Source organism: Salmo salar, chromosome 01 (genome assembly GCF_965601325.2).
Source record: "Salmo salar chromosome 01, fSalSal1, whole genome shotgun sequence".
Taxonomy (NCBI): Eukaryota; Metazoa; Chordata; class Actinopteri; order Salmoniformes; family Salmonidae; genus Salmo; species Salmo salar.
The window spans coordinates 127,895,640-127,915,911 of NC_138291.1; the positions used below are offsets into that span (position 1 = coordinate 127,895,640).

Here is a 20,272-nt window from a genome sequence, read left to right on the forward strand (position 1 = left end):
GCCGGTCCTCTGTCCCTGGGTCAGTATCAGACAGGTAGAATATTCCAGGAGGGAGATTCACATCATTGTTCCATTATGTGTATGGTGCTGCATGTTGAATAGGAACGAGATGAATGCAAAGCTACTGGCATGTTCAGAATACCATTACAACTTTAACTACAATATCCTACCCTTACATTCTGTTGCTATATGTTTAAATCAACCGTTATGGTATTTAACTACCATCTCCTACCCTTACATTCTGTTGCTATATGTTTAAATCAACCGTTATGGTATTTAACTACAATATCCTACCCTTAAATTATGTTACTACATGTTTAAATCAACCGTTATAGTATGTACTAGCAGTGATCAGTCATAAAGTCAGGCTTTAGTTCTCAGTAAAGAGGTCTTCAACATTGTGACAGCGCCCACCTGTGGTCATATGGGAAACGGCATGATCACTGACTTGGAACAGGAGTTGTGGAAAAGGAGTGATACTAACTCAGAAATAATAGACAATAATATAATCTGTATTATTTATTTATCTACTTGTCTTTTTAATCCAGATAGTATACTAAAATAGCAAACTACCTCTTCCTGCTGTTCAACAGGAGTCTAAGCAAAGAACAGGAGTCATGTAATGAGGTAGTCCTGCAGTACAGTACCTCTTCCTGCTGTTGAACAGGAGTCATGTAATGAGGTAGACATCAGTAGTCCTGCAGTACAGTACTTCTTCCTGCTGGTCAACAGGAGTCATGTAATGAGGTAGTCATCAGTAGTCCTACAGTACAGTACCTCTTCCTGCTGTTCAACAGGAGTCATGTAATGAGGTAGATATCAGTAGTCCTACAGTACAGTACCTGTTCCTGCTGTTCAACAGGAGTCATGTAATGAGGTAGACATCAGTAGTCCTACAGTACAGTACCTCTTCCTGCTGTTCAACAGGAGTCATGTAATGAGGTAGTCCTACAGTACAGTACAGTACCTCTTCCTGCTGTTCAACAGGGGTCATGTAATGAGGTAGACATCAGTAGTCCTACAGTACAGTACAGTACCTCTTCATGCTGTTCAACAGGAGTCATGTAATGAGGTAGACATCAGTTGTCCTACAGTACAGTACCTCTTCATGCTGTTAAACAGGAGTCATGTAATGAGGTAGATATCAGTAGTCCTACAGTACAGTAAAGTACCTCTTCCTGGTGTTCAACAGGAGTCATGTAATGAGGTAAACATCAGTAGTCCAACAGTACAGTACAGTACCTCTTCCTGGTGTTCAACAGGAGTCATGTAATGAGGTAGACATCAGTAGACATACAGTACAGTACCTCTTCCTGCTGTTCAACAGGAGTCATGTAATGAGGTAGACATCAGTAGTCCTGCAGTACAGTACCTCTTCCTGCTGGTCAACAGGAGTCATGTAATGAGGTAGTCATCAGTAGTCCTACAGTACAGTACCTCTTCCTGCTGTTCAATAGGAGTCATGTAATGAGGTAGTCCTACAGTACAGTACAGTACCTCTTCCTGCTGTTCAACAGGGGTCATGTAATGAGGTAGACATCAGTAGTCCTACAGTACAGTACCTCTTCATACTGTTGAACAGGAGTCATGTAATGAGGTAGACATCAGTTGTCCTACAGTACAGTACCTCTTCATGCTGTTCAACAGGAGTCATGTAATGAGGTAGATATCAGTAGTCCTACAGTACAGTACCTCTTCCTGGTGTTCAACAGGAGTCATGTAATGAGGTAGATATCAGTAGTCCTACAGTACAGTACCTCTTCCTGGTGTTCAACAGGAGTCATGTAATGAGGTAAACATCAGTAGTCCTACAGTACAGTACCTCTTCCTGCTGTTCAACAGGAGTCATGTAATGAGGTAGACATCAGTAGTCCTACAGTACATTACCTCTTCCTGCTGTTCAACAGGAGTCATGTAATGAGGTAGTCCTACAGTACAGTACAGTACCTCTTCCTGCTGTTCAACAGGGGTCATGTAATGAGGTAGACATCAGTAGTCCTACAGTACAGTACCTCTTCATGCTGTTCAACAGGAGTCATGTAATGAGGTAGACATCAGTTGTCCTACAGTACAGTACCTCTTCATGCTGTTCAACAGGAGTCATGTAATGAGGTAGATATCAGTAGTCCTACAGTACAGTACCTCTTCCTGGTGTTCAACAGGAGTCATGTAATGAGGTAAACATCAGTAGTCCAACATACAGTACCTCTTCCTGCTGTTCAATAGGAGTCATGTAATGAGGTAGACATCAGTAGTCCTACAGTACATTACCTCTTCCTGCTGTTCAACAGGAGTCATGTAATGAGGTAGTCCTACAGTACAGTACAGTACCTCTTCCTGGTGTTCAACAGGAATCATGTAATGAGGTAGACATCAGTAGTCCTACAGTACAGTACAGTACCTCTTCCTGGTGTTCAACAGGAGTCATGTAATGAGGTAGTCATCAGTAGTCCTACAGTACAGTACCTCTTCCTGCTGTTCAACAGGAGTCATGCAATGAGGTAGACATCAGTAGTCCTACAGTACAGTACCTCTTCCTGCTGTTCAACAGGAGTCATGTAATGAGGTAGACATCAGTAGTCCTACAGTACAGTACATTACCTCTTCCTGCTGTTCAATAGGAGTCATGTAATGAGGTAGACATCAGTAGTCCAACAGCACAGTACCTCTTCCTGCTGTTCAACAGGAGTCATGTAATGAGGTAGATATCAGTAGTCCTACAGTACAGTACAGGACCTCTTCCTGCTGTTCAACAGGGGTCATGTAATGAGGTAGACATCAGTAGTCCTACAGTACAGTACCTCTTCCTGCTGTTCAATAGGAGTCATGTAATGAGGTAGACATCAGTAGTCCTACAGTACATTACCTCTTCCTGCTGTTCAACAGGAGTCATGTAATGAGGTAGTCCTACAGTACAGTACAGTACCTCTTCCTGCTGTTCAACAGGGGTCATGTAATGAGGTAGACATCAGTAGTCCTACAGTACAGTACCTCTTCATGCTGTTCAACAGGAGTCATGTAATGAGGTAGACATCAGTTGTCCTACAGTACAGTACCTCTTCATGCTGTTCAAAAGGAGTCATGTAATGAGGTAGATATCAGTAGTCCTACAGTACAGTACCTCTTCCTGGTGTTCAACAGGAGTCATGTAATGAGGTAAACATCAGTAGTCCAACATACAGTACCTCTTCCTGCTGTTCAACAGGAGTCATGTAATGAGGTAGATATCAGTAGTACTACAGTACAGTACAGTACCTCTTCCTGGTGTTCAACAGGAGTCATGTAATGAGGTAGACATCAGTAGTCCTACAGTACAGTACAGTACCTCTTCCTGGTGTTCAACAGGAGTCATGTAATGAGGTAGTCATCAGTAGTCCTACAGTACAGTACCTCTTCCTGCTGTTCAACAGGAGTCATGCAATGAGGTAGACATCAGTAGTCCTACAGTACAGTACCTCTTCCTGCTGTTCAACAGGAGTCATGTAATGAGGTAGACATCAGTAGTCCTACAGTACAGTACAGTACCTCTTCCTGCTGTTCAATAGGAGTCATGTAATGAGGTAGACATCAGTAGTCCAACAGCACAGTACCTCTTCCTGCTGTTCAACAGGAGTCATGTAATGAGGTAGATATCAGTAGTCCTACAGTACAGTACAGGACCTCTTCCTGCTGTTCAACAGGGGTCATGTAATGAGGTAGACATCAGTAGTATACAGTACAGTACCTCTTCCTGCTGTTCAATAGGAGTCATGTAATGAGGTAGATATCAGTAGTCCTACAGTACAGTACAGTACCTCTTCCTGGTGTTCAACAGGAGTCATGTAATGAGGTAGACATCAGTAGTCCTACAGTACAGTACAGTACAGTACCTCTTCCTGGTGTTCAACAGGAGTCATGTAATGAGGTAAACATCAGTAGTCCAACAGTACAGTACAGTACCTCTTCCTGGTGTTCAACAGGAGTCATGTAATGAGGTAGACATCAGTAGACCTACAGTACAGTACCTCTTCCTGCTGTTCAACAGGAGTCATGTAATGAGGTAGACATCAGTAGTCCTGCAGTACAGAACCTCTTCCTGCTGGTCAACAGGAGTCATGTAATGAGGTAGTCATCAGTAGTCCTACAGTACATTACCTCTTCCTGCTGTTCAATAGGAGTCATGTAATGAGGTAGTCATCAGTAGTCCTACAGTACAGTACCTCTTCCTGCTGTTCAACAGGAGTCATGTAATGAGGTAGACATCAGTAGTCCTACAGTACAGTACCTCTTCCTGCTGTTCAACAGGAGTCATGTAATGAGGTAGACATCAGTAGTCCTACAGTACATTACCTCTTCATACTGTTCAACAGGAGTCATGTAATGAGGTAGTCCTACAGTACAGTACAGTACCTCTTCATGCTGTTCAACAGGGGTCATGTAATGAGGTAGACATCAGTAGTCCTACAGTACAGTACAGTACCTCTTCATGCTGTTCAACAGGAGTCATGTAATGAGGTAGACATCAGTTGTCCTACAGTACCTCTTCATGCTGTTCAACAGGAGTCATGTAATGAGGTAGATATCAGTAGTCCTACAGTACAGTACCTCTTCCTGGTGTTCAACAGGAGTCATGTAATGAGGTAGACATCAGTAGTCCTACAGTACAGTACCTCTTCCTGCTGTTCAACAGGAGTCATGTAATGAGGTAGTCATCAGTAGTCCTACAGTACAGTACCTCTTCATGCTGGTCAACAGGAGTCATGTAATGAGGTAGACATCAGTAGTCCTACAGTACAGTACCTCTTCATGCTGGTCAACAGGAGTCATGTAATGAGGTAGTCATCAGTTGTCCTACAGTACAGTACCTCTTCATACTGGTCAACAGGAGTCATGTAATGAGGTAGACATCAGTAGTCCTACAGTACAGTACAGTACCTCTTCCTGCTGTTCAACAGGAGTCATGTAATGAGGTAGTCATCAGTAGTCCTACAGTACAGTACCTCTTCATGCTGTTCAACAGGAGTCATGTAATGAGGTAGACATCAGTTGTCCTACAGTACAGTACCTCTTCATGCTGTTCAACAGGAGTCATGTAATGAGGTAGATATCAGTAGTCCTACAGTACAGTACCTCTTCCTGGTGTTCAACAGGAGTCATGTAATGAGGTAGTCATCAGTAGTCCTACAGTACAGTACCTCTTCATGCTGGTCAACAGGAGTCATGTAATGAGGTAGACATCAGTAGTCCTACAGTACAGTACCTCTTCCTGCTGTTCAATAGGAGTCATGTAATGAGGTAGACATCAGTAGTCCAACAGCACAGTACCTCTTCCTGCTGTTCAACAGGAGTCATGTAATGAGGTAGATATCAGTAGTCCTACAGTACAGTACCTCTTCCTGCTGTTCAACAGGAGTCATGTAATGAGGTAGACATCAGTAGTCCTGCAGTACAGTACCTCTTCCTGCTGGTCAACAGGAGTCATGTAATGAGGTAGTCATCAGTACTCCTACAGTACAGTACCTCTTCCTGCTGTTCAATAGGAGTCATGTAATGAGGTAGTCCTACAGTACAGTACAGTACCTCTTCCTGCTGTTCAACAGGGGTCATGTAATGAGGTAGACATCAGTAGTCCTACAGTACAGTACCTCTTCATGCTGTTCAACAGGAGTCATGTAATGAGGTAGACATCAGTTGTCCTACAGTACAGTACCTCTTCATGCTGTTCAACAGGAGTCATGTAATGAGGTAGATATCAGTAGTCCTACAGTACAGTACCTCTTCCTGGTGTTCAACAGGAGTCATGTAATGAGGTAAACATCAGTAGTCCAACATACAGTACCTCTTCCTGCTGTTCAACAGGAGTCATGTAATGAGGTAGTCATCAGTAGTCCTACAGTACAGTACCTCTTCATGCTGGTCAACAGGAGTCATGTAATGAGGTAGACATCAGTAGTCCTACAGTACAGTACCTCTTCATGCTGTTCAACAGGAGTCATGTAATGAGGTAGTCCTACAGTACAGTACAGTACCTCTTCCTGCTGTTCAACAGGGGTCATGTAATGAGGTAGACATCAGTAGTCCTACAGTACAGTACAGTACCTCTTCATGCTGTTCAACAGGAGTCATGTAATGAGGTAGACATCAGTTGTCCTACAGTACAGTACCTCTTCATGCTGTTCAACAGGAGTCATGTAATGAGGTAGATATCAGTAGTCCTACAGTACAGTACCTCTTCCTGGTGTTCAACAGGAGTCATGTAATGAGGTAAACATCAGTAGTCCAACAGTACAGTACCTCTTCCTGCTGTTCAACAGGAGTCATGTAATGAGGTAGATATCAGTAGTACTACAGTACAGTACAGTACCTCTTCCTGGTGTTCAACAGGAGTCATGTAATGAGGTAGACATGAGTAGTCCTACAGTACAGTACAGTACCTCTTCCTGGTGTTCAACAGGAGTCATGTAATGAGGTAGACATCAGTAGTCCTACAGTACAGTACCTCTTCCTGCTGTTCAACAGGAGTCATGTAATGAGGTAGTCATCAGTAGTCCTACAGTACAGTACCTCTTCATGCTGTTCAACAGGAGTCATGTAATGAGGTAGACATCAGTAGTCCTACAGTACAGTACCTCTTCCTGCTGTTCAATAGGAGTCATGTAATGAGGTAGACATCAGTAGTCCAACAGCACAGTACCTCTTCCTGCTGTTCAACAGGAGTCATGTAATGAGGTAGACATCAGTAGTCCTACAGTACAGTACCTCTTCCTGCTGTTCAATAGGAGTCATGTAATGAGGTAGATATCAGTAGTCCTACAGTACAGTACCTCTTCCTGCTGTTCAACAGGGGTCATGTAATGAGGTAGACATCAGTAGTCCTACAGTACAGTACCTCTTCCTGCTGTTCAATAGGAGTCATGTAATGAGGTAGATATCAGTAGTCCTACAGTACAGTACAGTACCTCTTCCTGGTGTTCAACAGGAGTCATGTAATGAGGTAGACATCAGTAGTCCTACAGTACAGTACCTCTTCCTGCTGTTCAATAGGAGTCATGTAATGAGGTAGACATCAGTAGTCCAACAGCACAGTACCTCTTCCTGCTGTTCAACAGGAGTCATGTAATGAGGTAGACATCAGTAGTCCTACAGTACAGTACAGTACCTCTTCCTGGTGTTCAACAGGAGTCATGTAATGAGGTAGACATCAGTAGTCCTACAGTACAGTACAGTACCTCTTCATGCTGTTCAACAGGAGTCATGTAATGAGGTAGACATCAGTTGTCCTACAGTACAGTACCTCTTCATGCTGTTCAACAGGAGTCATGTAATGAGGTAGATATCAGTAGTCCTACAGTACAGTACAGTACCTCTTCCTGGTGTTCAACAGGAGTCATGTAATGAGGTAAACATCAGTAGTCCTACAGTACAGTACCTCTTCCTGATGTTCAACAGGAGTCATGTAATGAGGTAGACATCAGTAGTCCTACAGTACAGTACAGTACCTCTTCCTGGTGTTCAACAGGAGTCATGTAATGAGGAAGACTCAGTAGTCCTACAGTACAGTACCTCTTCCTGCTGTTCAACAGGAGTCATGTAATGAGGTAGTCATCAGTAGTCCTACAGTACAGTACCTCTTCATGCTGGTCAACAGGAGGCCTGTAATGAGGTAGACATCCGTAGTCCTACAGTACAGTACAGTACCTCTTCATGCTGTTCAACAGGAGTCATGTAATGAGGTAGACATCAGTTGTCCTACAGTACAGTACCTCTTTATGCTGTTCAACAGGAGTCATGTAATGAGGTAGATATCAGTAGTCCTACAGTACAGTACCTCTTCCTGGTGTTCAACAGGAGTCATGTAATGAGGTAAACATCAGTAGTCCAACAGTACAGTACCTCTTCCTGCTGTTCAACAGCAGTCATGTAATGAGGTAGATATCAGTAGTACTACAGTACAGTACATTACCTCTTCCTGGTGTTCAACAGGAGTCATGTAATGAGGTAGACATCAGTAGTCCTACAGTACAGTACCACTTCCTGGTGTTCAACAGGAGTCATGTAATGAGGTAGACATCAGTAGTCCTACAGTACAGTACCTCTTCCTGCTGTTCAACAGGAGTCATGTAATGAGGTAGTCATCAGTAGTCCTACAGTACAGTACCTATTCATGCTGGTCAACAGGAGTCATGTAATGAGGTAGACATCAGTAGTCCTACAGTACAGTACCTCTTCATGCTGTTCAACAGGAGTCATGTAATGAGGTAGTCCTACAGTACAGTACAGTACCTCTTCCTGCTGTTCAACAGGGGTCATGTAATGAGGTAGACATCAGTAGTCCTACAGTACAGTACCTCTTCCTGCTGTTCAATAGGAGTCATGTAATGAGGTAGACATCAGTAGTCCAACAGCACAGTACCTCTTTCTGCTGTTCAACAGGAGTCATGTAATGAGGTAGATATCAGTAGTCCTACAGTACAGTACAGTACCTCTTCCTGGTGTTCAACAGGAGTCATGTAATGAGGTAGACATCAGTAGTCCTACAGTACAGTACAGTACCTCTTCATGCTGTTCAACAGGAGTCATGTAATGAGGTAGACATCAGTTGTCCTACAGTACAGTACCTCTTCCTGGTGTTCAACAGGAGTCATGTAATGAGGTAAACATCAGTAGTCCTACAGTACAGTACAGTACCTCTTCCTGGTGTTCAACAGGAGTCATGTAATGAGGTAGACATCAGTAGTCCTACAGTACAGTACAGTACCTCTTCCTGGTGTTCAACAGGAGTCATGTAATGAGGAAGACTCAGTAGGTCTACAGTACAGTACCTATTCCTGCTGTTCAACAGGAGTCATGTAATGAGGTAGTCATCAGTAGTCCTACAGTACAGTACCTCTTCATGCTGGTCAACAGGAGGCATGTAATGAGGTAGACATCCGTAGTCCTACAGTACAGTACAGTACCTCTTCATGCTGTTCAACAGGAGTCATGTAATGAGGTAGACATCAGTTGTCCTACAGTACAGTACCTCTTCCTGGTGTTCAACAGGAGTCATGTAATGAGGTAGACATCAGTAGTCCTACAGTACAGTACCTCTTCCTGGTGTTCAACAGGAGTCATGTAATGAGGTAAACATCAGTAGTCCAACAGTACAGTACCTCTTCCTGCTGTTCAACAGAAGTCATGTAATGAGGTAGATATCAGTAGTACTACAGTACAGTACATTACCTCTTCCTGGTGTTCAACAGGAGTCATGTAATGAGGTAGACATCAGTAGTCCTACAGTACAGTACCTCTTCCTGGTGTTCAACAGGAGTCATGTAATGAGGTAGACATCAGTAGTCCTACAGTACAGTACCTCTTCCTGCTGTTCAACAGGAGTCATGTAATGAGGTAGTCATCAGTAGTCCTACAGTACAGTACCTCTTCATGCTGGTCAACAGGAGTCATGTAATGAGGTAGACATCAGTAGTCCTACAGTACAGTACCTCTTCATGCTGTTCAACAGGAGTCATGTAATGAGGTAGTCCTACAGTACAGTACAGTACCTCTTCCTGCTGTTCAACAGGGGTCATGTAATGAGGTAGACATCAGTAGTCCTACAGTACAGTACAGTACCTCTTCATGCTGTTCAACAGGAGTCATGTAATGAGGTAGACATCAGTTGTCCTACAGTACAGTACCTCTTCATGCTGTTCAACAGGAGTCATGTAATGAGGTAGATATCAGTAGTCCTACAGTACAGTACCTCTTCCTGGTGTTCAACAGGAGTCATGTAATGAGGTAAACATCAGTAGTCCAACAGTACAGTACCTCTTCCTGCTGTTCAACAGGAGTCATGTAATGAGGTAGATATCAGTAGTACTACAGTACAGTACAGTACCTATTCCTGGTGTTCAACAGGAGTCATGTAATGAGGTAGACATGAGTAGTCCTACAGTACAGTACAGTACCTCTTCCTGGTGTTCAACAGGAGTCATGTAATGAGGTACACATCAGTAGTCCTACAGTACAGTACCTCTTCCTGCTGTTCAACAGGAGTCATGTAATGAGGTAGACATCAGTAGTCCTACAGTACAGTACCTCTTCCTGCTGTTCAATAGGAGTCATGTAATGAGGTAGTCATCAGTAGTCCTACAGTACAGTACAGTACCTCTTCCTGGTGTTCAACAGGAGTCATGTAATGAGGTAGTCATCAGTAGTCCTACAGTACAGTACCTCTTCCTGCTGTTCAACAGGAGTCATGCAATGAGGTAGACATCAGTAGTCCTACAGTACAGTACCTCTTCCTGCTGTTCAACAGGAGTCATGTAATGAGGTAGACATCAGTAGTCCTACAGTACAGTACAGTACCTCTTCCTGCTGTTCAATAGGAGTCATGTAATGAGGTAGACATCAGTAGTCCAACAGCACAGTACCTCTTCCTGCTGTTCAACAGGAGTCATGTAATGAGGTAGATATCAGTAGTCCTACAGTACAGTACAGGACCTCTTCCTGCTGTTCAACAGGGGTCATGTAATGAGGTAGACATCAGTAGTATACAGTACAGTACCTCTTCCTGCTGTTCAATAGGAGTCATGTAATGAGGTAGATATCAGTAGTCCTACAGTACAGTACAGTACCTCTTCCTGGTGTTCAACAGGAGTCATGTAATGAGGTAGACATCAGTAGTCCTACAGTACAGTACAGTACAGTACCTCTTCCTGGTGTTCAACAGGAGTCATGTAATGAGGTAAACATCAGTAGTCCAACAGTACAGTACAGTACCTCTTCCTGGTGTTCAACAGGAGTCATGTAATGAGGTAGACATCAGTAGACCTACAGTACAGTACCTCTTCCTGCTGTTCAACAGGAGTCATGTAATGAGGTAGACATCAGTAGTCCTGCAGTACAGAACCTCTTCCTGCTGGTCAACAGGAGTCATGTAATGAGGTAGTCATCAGTAGTCCTACAGTACATTACCTCTTCCTGCTGTTCAATAGGAGTCATGTAATGAGGTAGTCATCAGTAGTCCTACAGTACAGTACCTCTTCCTGCTGTTCAACAGGAGTCATGTAATGAGGTAGACATCAGTAGTCCTACAGTACAGTACCTCTTCCTGCTGTTCAACAGGAGTCATGTAATGAGGTAGACATCAGTAGTCCTACAGTACATTACCTCTTCATACTGTTCAACAGGAGTCATGTAATGAGGTAGTCCTACAGTACAGTACAGTACCTCTTCATGCTGTTCAACAGGGGTCATGTAATGAGGTAGACATCAGTAGTCCTACAGTACAGTACAGTACCTCTTCATGCTGTTCAACAGGAGTCATGTAATGAGGTAGACATCAGTTGTCCTACAGTACCTCTTCATGCTGTTCAACAGGAGTCATGTAATGAGGTAGATATCAGTAGTCCTACAGTACAGTACCTCTTCCTGGTGTTCAACAGGAGTCATGTAATGAGGTAGACATCAGTAGTCCTACAGTACAGTACCTCTTCCTGCTGTTCAACAGGAGTCATGTAATGAGGTAGTCATCAGTAGTCCTACAGTACAGTACCTCTTCATGCTGGTCAACAGGAGTCATGTAATGAGGTAGACATCAGTAGTCCTACAGTACAGTACCTCTTCATGCTGGTCAACAGGAGTCATGTAATGAGGTAGTCATCAGTTGTCCTACAGTACAGTACCTCTTCATACTGGTCAACAGGAGTCATGTAATGAGGTAGACATCAGTAGTCCTACAGTACAGTACAGTACCTCTTCCTGCTGTTCAACAGGAGTCATGTAATGAGGTAGTCATCAGTAGTCCTACAGTACAGTACCTCTTCATGCTGTTCAACAGGAGTCATGTAATGAGGTAGACATCAGTTGTCCTACAGTACAGTACCTCTTCATGCTGTTCAACAGGAGTCATGTAATGAGGTAGATATCAGTAGTCCTACAGTACAGTACCTCTTCCTGGTGTTCAACAGGAGTCATGTAATGAGGTAGTCATCAGTAGTCCTACAGTACAGTACCTCTTCATGCTGGTCAACAGGAGTCATGTAATGAGGTAGACATCAGTAGTCCTACAGTACAGTACCTCTTCCTGCTGTTCAATAGGAGTCATGTAATGAGGTAGACATCAGTAGTCCAACAGCACAGTACCTCTTCCTGCTGTTCAACAGGAGTCATGTAATGAGGTAGATATCAGTAGTCCTACAGTACAGTACCTCTTCCTGCTGTTCAACAGGAGTCATGTAATGAGGTAGACATCAGTAGTCCTGCAGTACAGTACCTCTTCCTGCTGGTCAACAGGAGTCATGTAATGAGGTAGTCATCAGTACTCCTACAGTACAGTACCTCTTCCTGCTGTTCAATAGGAGTCATGTAATGAGGTAGTCCTACAGTACAGTACAGTACCTCTTCCTGCTGTTCAACAGGGGTCATGTAATGAGGTAGACATCAGTAGTCCTACAGTACAGTACCTCTTCATGCTGTTCAACAGGAGTCATGTAATGAGGTAGACATCAGTTGTCCTACAGTACAGTACCTCTTCATGCTGTTCAACAGGAGTCATGTAATGAGGTAGATATCAGTAGTCCTACAGTACAGTACCTCTTCCTGGTGTTCAACAGGAGTCATGTAATGAGGTAAACATCAGTAGTCCAACATACAGTACCTCTTCCTGCTGTTCAACAGGAGTCATGTAATGAGGTAGTCATCAGTAGTCCTACAGTACAGTACCTCTTCATGCTGGTCAACAGGAGTCATGTAATGAGGTAGACATCAGTAGTCCTACAGTACAGTACCTCTTCATGCTGTTCAACAGGAGTCATGTAATGAGGTAGTCCTACAGTACAGTACAGTACCTCTTCCTGCTGTTCAACAGGGGTCATGTAATGAGGTAGACATCAGTAGTCCTACAGTACAGTACAGTACCTCTTCATGCTGTTCAACAGGAGTCATGTAATGAGGTAGACATCAGTTGTCCTACAGTACAGTACCTCTTCATGCTGTTCAACAGGAGTCATGTAATGAGGTAGATATCAGTAGTCCTACAGTACAGTACCTCTTCCTGGTGTTCAACAGGAGTCATGTAATGAGGTAAACATCAGTAGTCCAACAGTACAGTACCTCTTCCTGCTGTTCAACAGGAGTCATGTAATGAGGTAGATATCAGTAGTACTACAGTACAGTACAGTACCTCTTCCTGGTGTTCAACAGGAGTCATGTAATGAGGTAGACATGAGTAGTCCTACAGTACAGTACAGTACCTCTTCCTGGTGTTCAACAGGAGTCATGTAATGAGGTAGACATCAGTAGTCCTACAGTACAGTACCTCTTCCTGCTGTTCAACAGGAGTCATGTAATGAGGTAGTCATCAGTAGTCCTACAGTACAGTACCTCTTCATGCTGTTCAACAGGAGTCATGTAATGAGGTAGACATCAGTAGTCCTACAGTACAGTACCTCTTCCTGCTGTTCAATAGGAGTCATGTAATGAGGTAGACATCAGTAGTCCAACAGCACAGTACCTCTTCCTGCTGTTCAACAGGAGTCATGTAATGAGGTAGACATCAGTAGTCCTACAGTACAGTACCTCTTCCTGCTGTTCAATAGGAGTCATGTAATGAGGTAGATATCAGTAGTCCTACAGTACAGTACCTCTTCCTGCTGTTCAACAGGGGTCATGTAATGAGGTAGACATCAGTAGTCCTACAGTACAGTACCTCTTCCTGCTGTTCAATAGGAGTCATGTAATGAGGTAGATATCAGTAGTCCTACAGTACAGTACAGTACCTCTTCCTGGTGTTCAACAGGAGTCATGTAATGAGGTAGACATCAGTAGTCCTACAGTACAGTACCTCTTCCTGCTGTTCAATAGGAGTCATGTAATGAGGTAGACATCAGTAGTCCAACAGCACAGTACCTCTTCCTGCTGTTCAACAGGAGTCATGTAATGAGGTAGACATCAGTAGTCCTACAGTACAGTACAGTACCTCTTCCTGGTGTTCAACAGGAGTCATGTAATGAGGTAGACATCAGTAGTCCTACAGTACAGTACAGTACCTCTTCATGCTGTTCAACAGGAGTCATGTAATGAGGTAGACATCAGTTGTCCTACAGTACAGTACCTCTTCATGCTGTTCAACAGGAGTCATGTAATGAGGTAGATATCAGTAGTCCTACAGTACAGTACAGTACCTCTTCCTGGTGTTCAACAGGAGTCATGTAATGAGGTAAACATCAGTAGTCCTACAGTACAGTACCTCTTCCTGATGTTCAACAGGAGTCATGTAATGAGGTAGACATCAGTAGTCCTACAGTACAGTACAGTACCTCTTCCTGGTGTTCAACAGGAGTCATGTAATGAGGAAGACTCAGTAGTCCTACAGTACAGTACCTCTTCCTGCTGTTCAACAGGAGTCATGTAATGAGGTAGTCATCAGTAGTCCTACAGTACAGTACCTCTTCATGCTGGTCAACAGGAGGCCTGTAATGAGGTAGACATCCGTAGTCCTACAGTACAGTACAGTACCTCTTCATGCTGTTCAACAGGAGTCATGTAATGAGGTAGACATCAGTTGTCCTACAGTACAGTACCTCTTTATGCTGTTCAACAGGAGTCATGTAATGAGGTAGATATCAGTAGTCCTACAGTACAGTACCTCTTCCTGGTGTTCAACAGGAGTCATGTAATGAGGTAAACATCAGTAGTCCAACAGTACAGTACCTCTTCCTGCTGTTCAACAGCAGTCATGTAATGAGGTAGATATCAGTAGTACTACAGTACAGTACATTACCTCTTCCTGGTGTTCAACAGGAGTCATGTAATGAGGTAGACATCAGTAGTCCTACAGTACAGTACCTCTTCCTGGTGTTCAACAGGAGTCATGTAATGAGGTAGACATCAGTAGTCCTACAGTACAGTACCTCTTCCTGCTGTTCAACAGGAGTCATGTAATGAGGTAGTCATCAGTAGTCCTACAGTACAGTACCTATTCATGCTGGTCAACAGGAGTCATGTAATGAGGTAGACATCAGTAGTCCTACAGTACAGTACCTCTTCATGCTGTTCAACAGGAGTCATGTAATGAGGTAGTCCTACAGTACAGTACAGTACCTCTTCCTGCTGTTCAACAGGGGTCATGTAATGAGGTAGACATCAGTAGTCCTACAGTACAGTACCTCTTCCTGCTGTTCAATAGGAGTCATGTAATGAGGTAGACATCAGTAGTCCAACAGCACAGTACCTCTTTCTGCTGTTCAACAGGAGTCATGTAATGAGGTAGATATCAGTAGTCCTACAGTACAGTACAGTACCTCTTCCTGGTGTTCAACAGGAGTCATGTAATGAGGTAGACATCAGTAGTCCTACAGTACAGTACAGTACCTCTTCATGCTGTTCAACAGGAGTCATGTAATGAGGTAGACATCAGTTGTCCTACAGTACAGTACCTCTTCCTGGTGTTCAACAGGAGTCATGTAATGAGGTAAACATCAGTAGTCCTACAGTACAGTACAGTACCTCTTCCTGGTGTTCAACAGGAGTCATGTAATGAGGTAGACATCAGTAGTCCTACAGTACAGTACAGTACCTCTTCCTGGTGTTCAACAGGAGTCATGTAATGAGGAAGACTCAGTAGGTCTACAGTACAGTACCTATTCCTGCTGTTCAACAGGAGTCATGTAATGAGGTAGTCATCAGTAGTCCTACAGTACAGTACCTCTTCATGCTGGTCAACAGGAGGCATGTAATGAGGTAGACATCCGTAGTCCTACAGTACAGTACAGTACCTCTTCATGCTGTTCAACAGGAGTCATGTAATGAGGTAGACATCAGTTGTCCTACAGTACAGTACCTCTTCATGCTGTTCAACAGGAGTCATGTAATGAGGTAGATATCAGTAGTCCTACAGTACAGTACCTCTTCCTGGTGTTCAACAGGAGTCATGTAATGAGGTAAACATCAGTAGTCCAACATACAGTACCTCTTCCTGCTGTTCAACAGGAGTCATGTAATGAGGTAGTCATCAGTAGTCCTACAGTACAGTACCTCTTCATGCTGGTCAACAGGAGTCATGTAATGAGGTAGACATCAGTAGTCCTACAGTACAGTACCTCTTCATGCTGTTCAACAGGAGTCATGTAATGAGGTAGTCCTACAGTACAGTACAGTACCTCTTCCTGCTGTTCAACAGGGGTCATGTAATGAGGTAGACATCAGTAGTCCTACAGTACAGTACAGTACCTCTTCATGCTGTTCAACAGGAGTCATGTAATGAGGTAGACATCAGTTGTCCTACAGTACAGTACCTCTTCATGCTGTTCAACAGGAGTCATGTAATGAGGTAGATATCAGTAGTCCTACAGTACAGTACCTCTTCCTGGTGTTCAACAGGAGTCATGTAATGAGGTAAACATCAGTAGTCCAACAGTACAGTACCTCTTCCTGCTGTTCAACAGGAGTCATGTAATGAGGTAGATATCAGTAGTACTACAGTACAGTACAGTACCTCTTCCTGGTGTTCAACAGGAGTCATGTAATGAGGTAGACATGAGTAGTCCTACAGTACAGTACAGTACCTCTTCCTGGTGTTCAACAGGAGTCATGTAATGAGGTAGACATCAGTAGTCCTACAGTACAGTACCTCTTCCTGCTGTTCAACAGGAGTCATGTAATGAGGTAGTCATCAGTAGTCCTACAGTACAGTACCTCTTCATGCTGTTCAACAGGAGTCATGTAATGAGGTAGACATCAGTAGTCCTACAGTACAGTACCTCTTCCTGCTGTTCAATAGGAGTCATGTAATGAGGTAGACATCAGTAGTCCAACAGCACAGTACCTCTTCCTGCTGTTCAACAGGAGTCATGTAATGAGGTAGACATCAGTAGTCCTACAGTACAGTACCTCTTCCTGCTGTTCAATAGGAGTCATGTAATGAGGTAGATATCAGTAGTCCTACAGTACAGTACCTCTTCCTGCTGTTCAACAGGGGTCATGTAATGAGGTAGACATCAGTAGTCCTACAGTACAGTACAGTACCTCTTCATGCTGTTCAACAGGAGTCATGTAATGAGGTAGACATCAGTTGTCCTACAGTACAGTACCTCTTCATGCTGTTCAACAGGAGTCATGTAATGAGGTAGATATCAGTAGTCCTACAGTACAGTACAGTACCTCTTCCTGGTGTTCAACAGGAGTCATGTAATGAGGTAAACATCAGTAGTCCTACAGTACAGTACCTCTTCCTGATGTTCAACAGGAGTCATGTAATGAGGTAGACATCAGTAGTCCTACAGTACAGTACAGTACCTCTTCCTGGTGTTCAACAGGAGTCATGTAATGAGGAAGACTCAGTAGTCCTACAGTACAGTACCTCTTCCTGCTGTTCAACAGGAGTCATGTAATGAGGTAGTCATCAGTAGTCCTACAGTACAGTACCTCTTCATGCTGGTCAACAGGAGGCCTGTAATGAGGTAGACATCCGTAGTCCTACAGTACAGTACAGTACCTCTTCATGCTGTTCAACAGGAGTCATGTAATGAGGTAGACATCAGTTGTCCTACAGTACAGTACCTCTTTATGCTGTTCAACAGGAGTCATGTAATGAGGTAGATATCAGTAGTCCTACAGTACAGTACCTCTTCCTGGTGTTCAACAGGAGTCATGTAATGAGGTAAACATCAGTAGTCCAACAGTACAGTACCTCTTCCTGCTGTTCAACAGCAGTCATGTAATGAGGTAGATATCAGTAGTACTACAGTACAGTACATTACCTCTTCCTGGTGTTCAACAGGAGTCATGTAATGAGGTAGACATCAGTAGTCCTACAGTACAGTACCTCTTCCTGGTGTTCAACAGGAGTCATGTAATGAGGTAGACATCAGTAGTCCTACAGTACAGTACCTCTTCCTGCTGTTCAACAGGAGTCATGTAATGAGGTAGTCATCAGTAGTCCTACAGTACAGTACCTATTCATGCTGGTCAACAGGAGTCATGTAATGAGGTAGACATCAGTAGTCCTACAGTACAGTACCTCTTCATGCTGTTCAACAGGAGTCATGTAATGAGGTAGTCCTACAGTACAGTACAGTACCTCTTCCTGCTGTTCAACAGGGGTCATGTAATGAGGTAGACATCAGTAGTCCTACAGTACAGTACCTCTTCCTGCTGTTCAATAGGAGTCATGTAATGAGGTAGACATCAGTAGTCCAACAGCACAGTACCTCTTTCTGCTGTTCAACAGGAGTCATGTAATGAGGTAGATATCAGTAGTCCTACAGTACAGTACAGTACCTCTTCCTGGTGTTCAACAGGAGTCATGTAATGAGGTAGACATCAGTAGTCCTACAGTACAGTACAGTACCTCTTCATGCTGTTCAACAGGAGTCATGTAATGAGGTAGACATCAGTTGTCCTACAGTACAGTACCTCTTCCTGGTGTTCAACAGGAGTCATGTAATGAGGTAAACATCAGTAGTCCTACAGTACAGTACAGTACCTCTTCCTGGTGTTCAACAGGAGTCATGTAATGAGGTAGACATCAGTAGTCCTACAGTACAGTACAGTACCTCTTCCTGGTGTTCAACAGGAGTCATGTAATGAGGAAGACTCAGTAGGTCTACAGTACAGTACCTATTCCTGCTGTTCAACAGGAGTCATGTAATGAGGTAGTCATCAGTAGTCCTACAGTACAGTACCTCTTCATGCTGGTCAACAGGAGGCATGTAATGAGGTAGACATCCGTAGTCCTACAGTACAGTACAGTACCTCTTCATGCTGTTCAACAGGAGTCATGTAATGAGGTAGACATCAGTTGTCCTACAGTACAGTACCTCTTCCTGGTGTTCAACAGGAGTCATGTAATGAGGTAGACATCAGTAGTCCTACAGTACAGTACCTCTTCCTGGTGTTCAACAGGAGTCATGTAATGAGGTAAACATCAGTAGTCCAACAGTACAGTACCTCTTCCTGCTGTTCAACAGAAGTCATGTAATGAGGTAGATATCAGTAGTACTACAGTACAGTACATTACCTCTTCCTGGTGTTCAACAGGAGTCATGTAATGAGGTAGACATCAGTAGTCCTACAGTACAGTACCTCTTCCTGGTGTTCAACAGGAGTCATGTAATGAGGTAGACATCAGTAGTCCTACAGTACAGTACCTCTTCCTGCTGTTCAACAGGAGTCATGTAATGAGGTAGTCATCAGTAGTCCTACAGTACAGTACCTCTTCATGCTGGTCAACAGGAGTCATGTAATGAGGTAGACATCAGTAGTCCTACAGTACAGTACCTCTTCATGCTGTTCAACAGGAGTCATGTAATGAGGTAGTCCTACAGTACAGTACAGTACCTCTTCCTGCTGTTCAACAGGGGTCATGTAATGAGGTAGACATCAGTAGTCCTACAGTACAGTACAGTACCTCTTCATGCTGTTCAACAGGAGTCATGTAATGAGGTAGACATCAGTTGTCCTACAGTACAGTACCTCTTCATGCTGTTCAACAGGAGTCATGTAATGAGGTAGATATCAGTAGTCCTACAGTACAGTACCTCTTCCTGGTGTTCAACAGGAGTCATGTAATGAGGTAAACATCAGTAGTCCAACAGTACAGTACCTCTTCCTGCTGTTCAACAGGAGTCATGTAATGAGGTAGATATCAGTAGTCCTACAGTACAGTACCTCTTCCTGGTGTTCAACAGGAGTCATGTAATGAGGTAGACATCAGTAGTCCTACAGTACAGTACAGTACCTCTTCCTGCTGTTCAATAGGAGTCATGTAATGAGGTAGACATCAGTAGTCCAACAGCACAGTACCTCTTCCTGCTGTTCAACGGGAGTCATGTAATGAGGTAGATATCAGTAGTCCTACAGTACAGTACAGTACCTCTTCCTGCTGTTCAACAGGGGTCATGTAATGAGGTAGACATCAGTAGTCCTACAGTACAGTACCTCTTCCTGCTGTTCAATAGGAGTCATGTAATGAGGTAGATATCAGTAGTCCTACAGTACAGTACAGTACCTCTTCCTGGTGTTCAACAGGAGTCATGTAATGAGGTAGACATCAGTAGTCCTACAGTACAGTACCTCTTCCTGCTGTTCAATAGGAGTCATGTAATGAGGTAGACATCAGTAGTCCAACAGCACAGTACCTCTTCCTGCTGTTCAACAGGAGTCATGTAATGAGGTAGACATCAGTAGTCCTACAGTACAGTACCTCTTCCTGCTGTTCAACAGGAGTCATGTAATGAGGTAGACATCAGTAGTCCTACAGTACATTACCTCTTCCTGCTGTTCAACAGGAGTCATGTAATGAGGTAGTCCT

The 20,272-nt window shown here is 43.6% G+C and overlaps 1 protein-coding gene across 1 annotated transcript in view; it reads right to left on the reverse strand.

The window, feature by feature from the left end:
- LOC106592999 (ciliary-associated calcium-binding coiled-coil protein 1) overlaps window positions 1-20,272 on the reverse strand; it is a 64,492-nt gene that overhangs the window by 13,956 nt on the left and 30,264 nt on the right. The gene's annotated exons all lie outside the window — the stretch shown is intronic.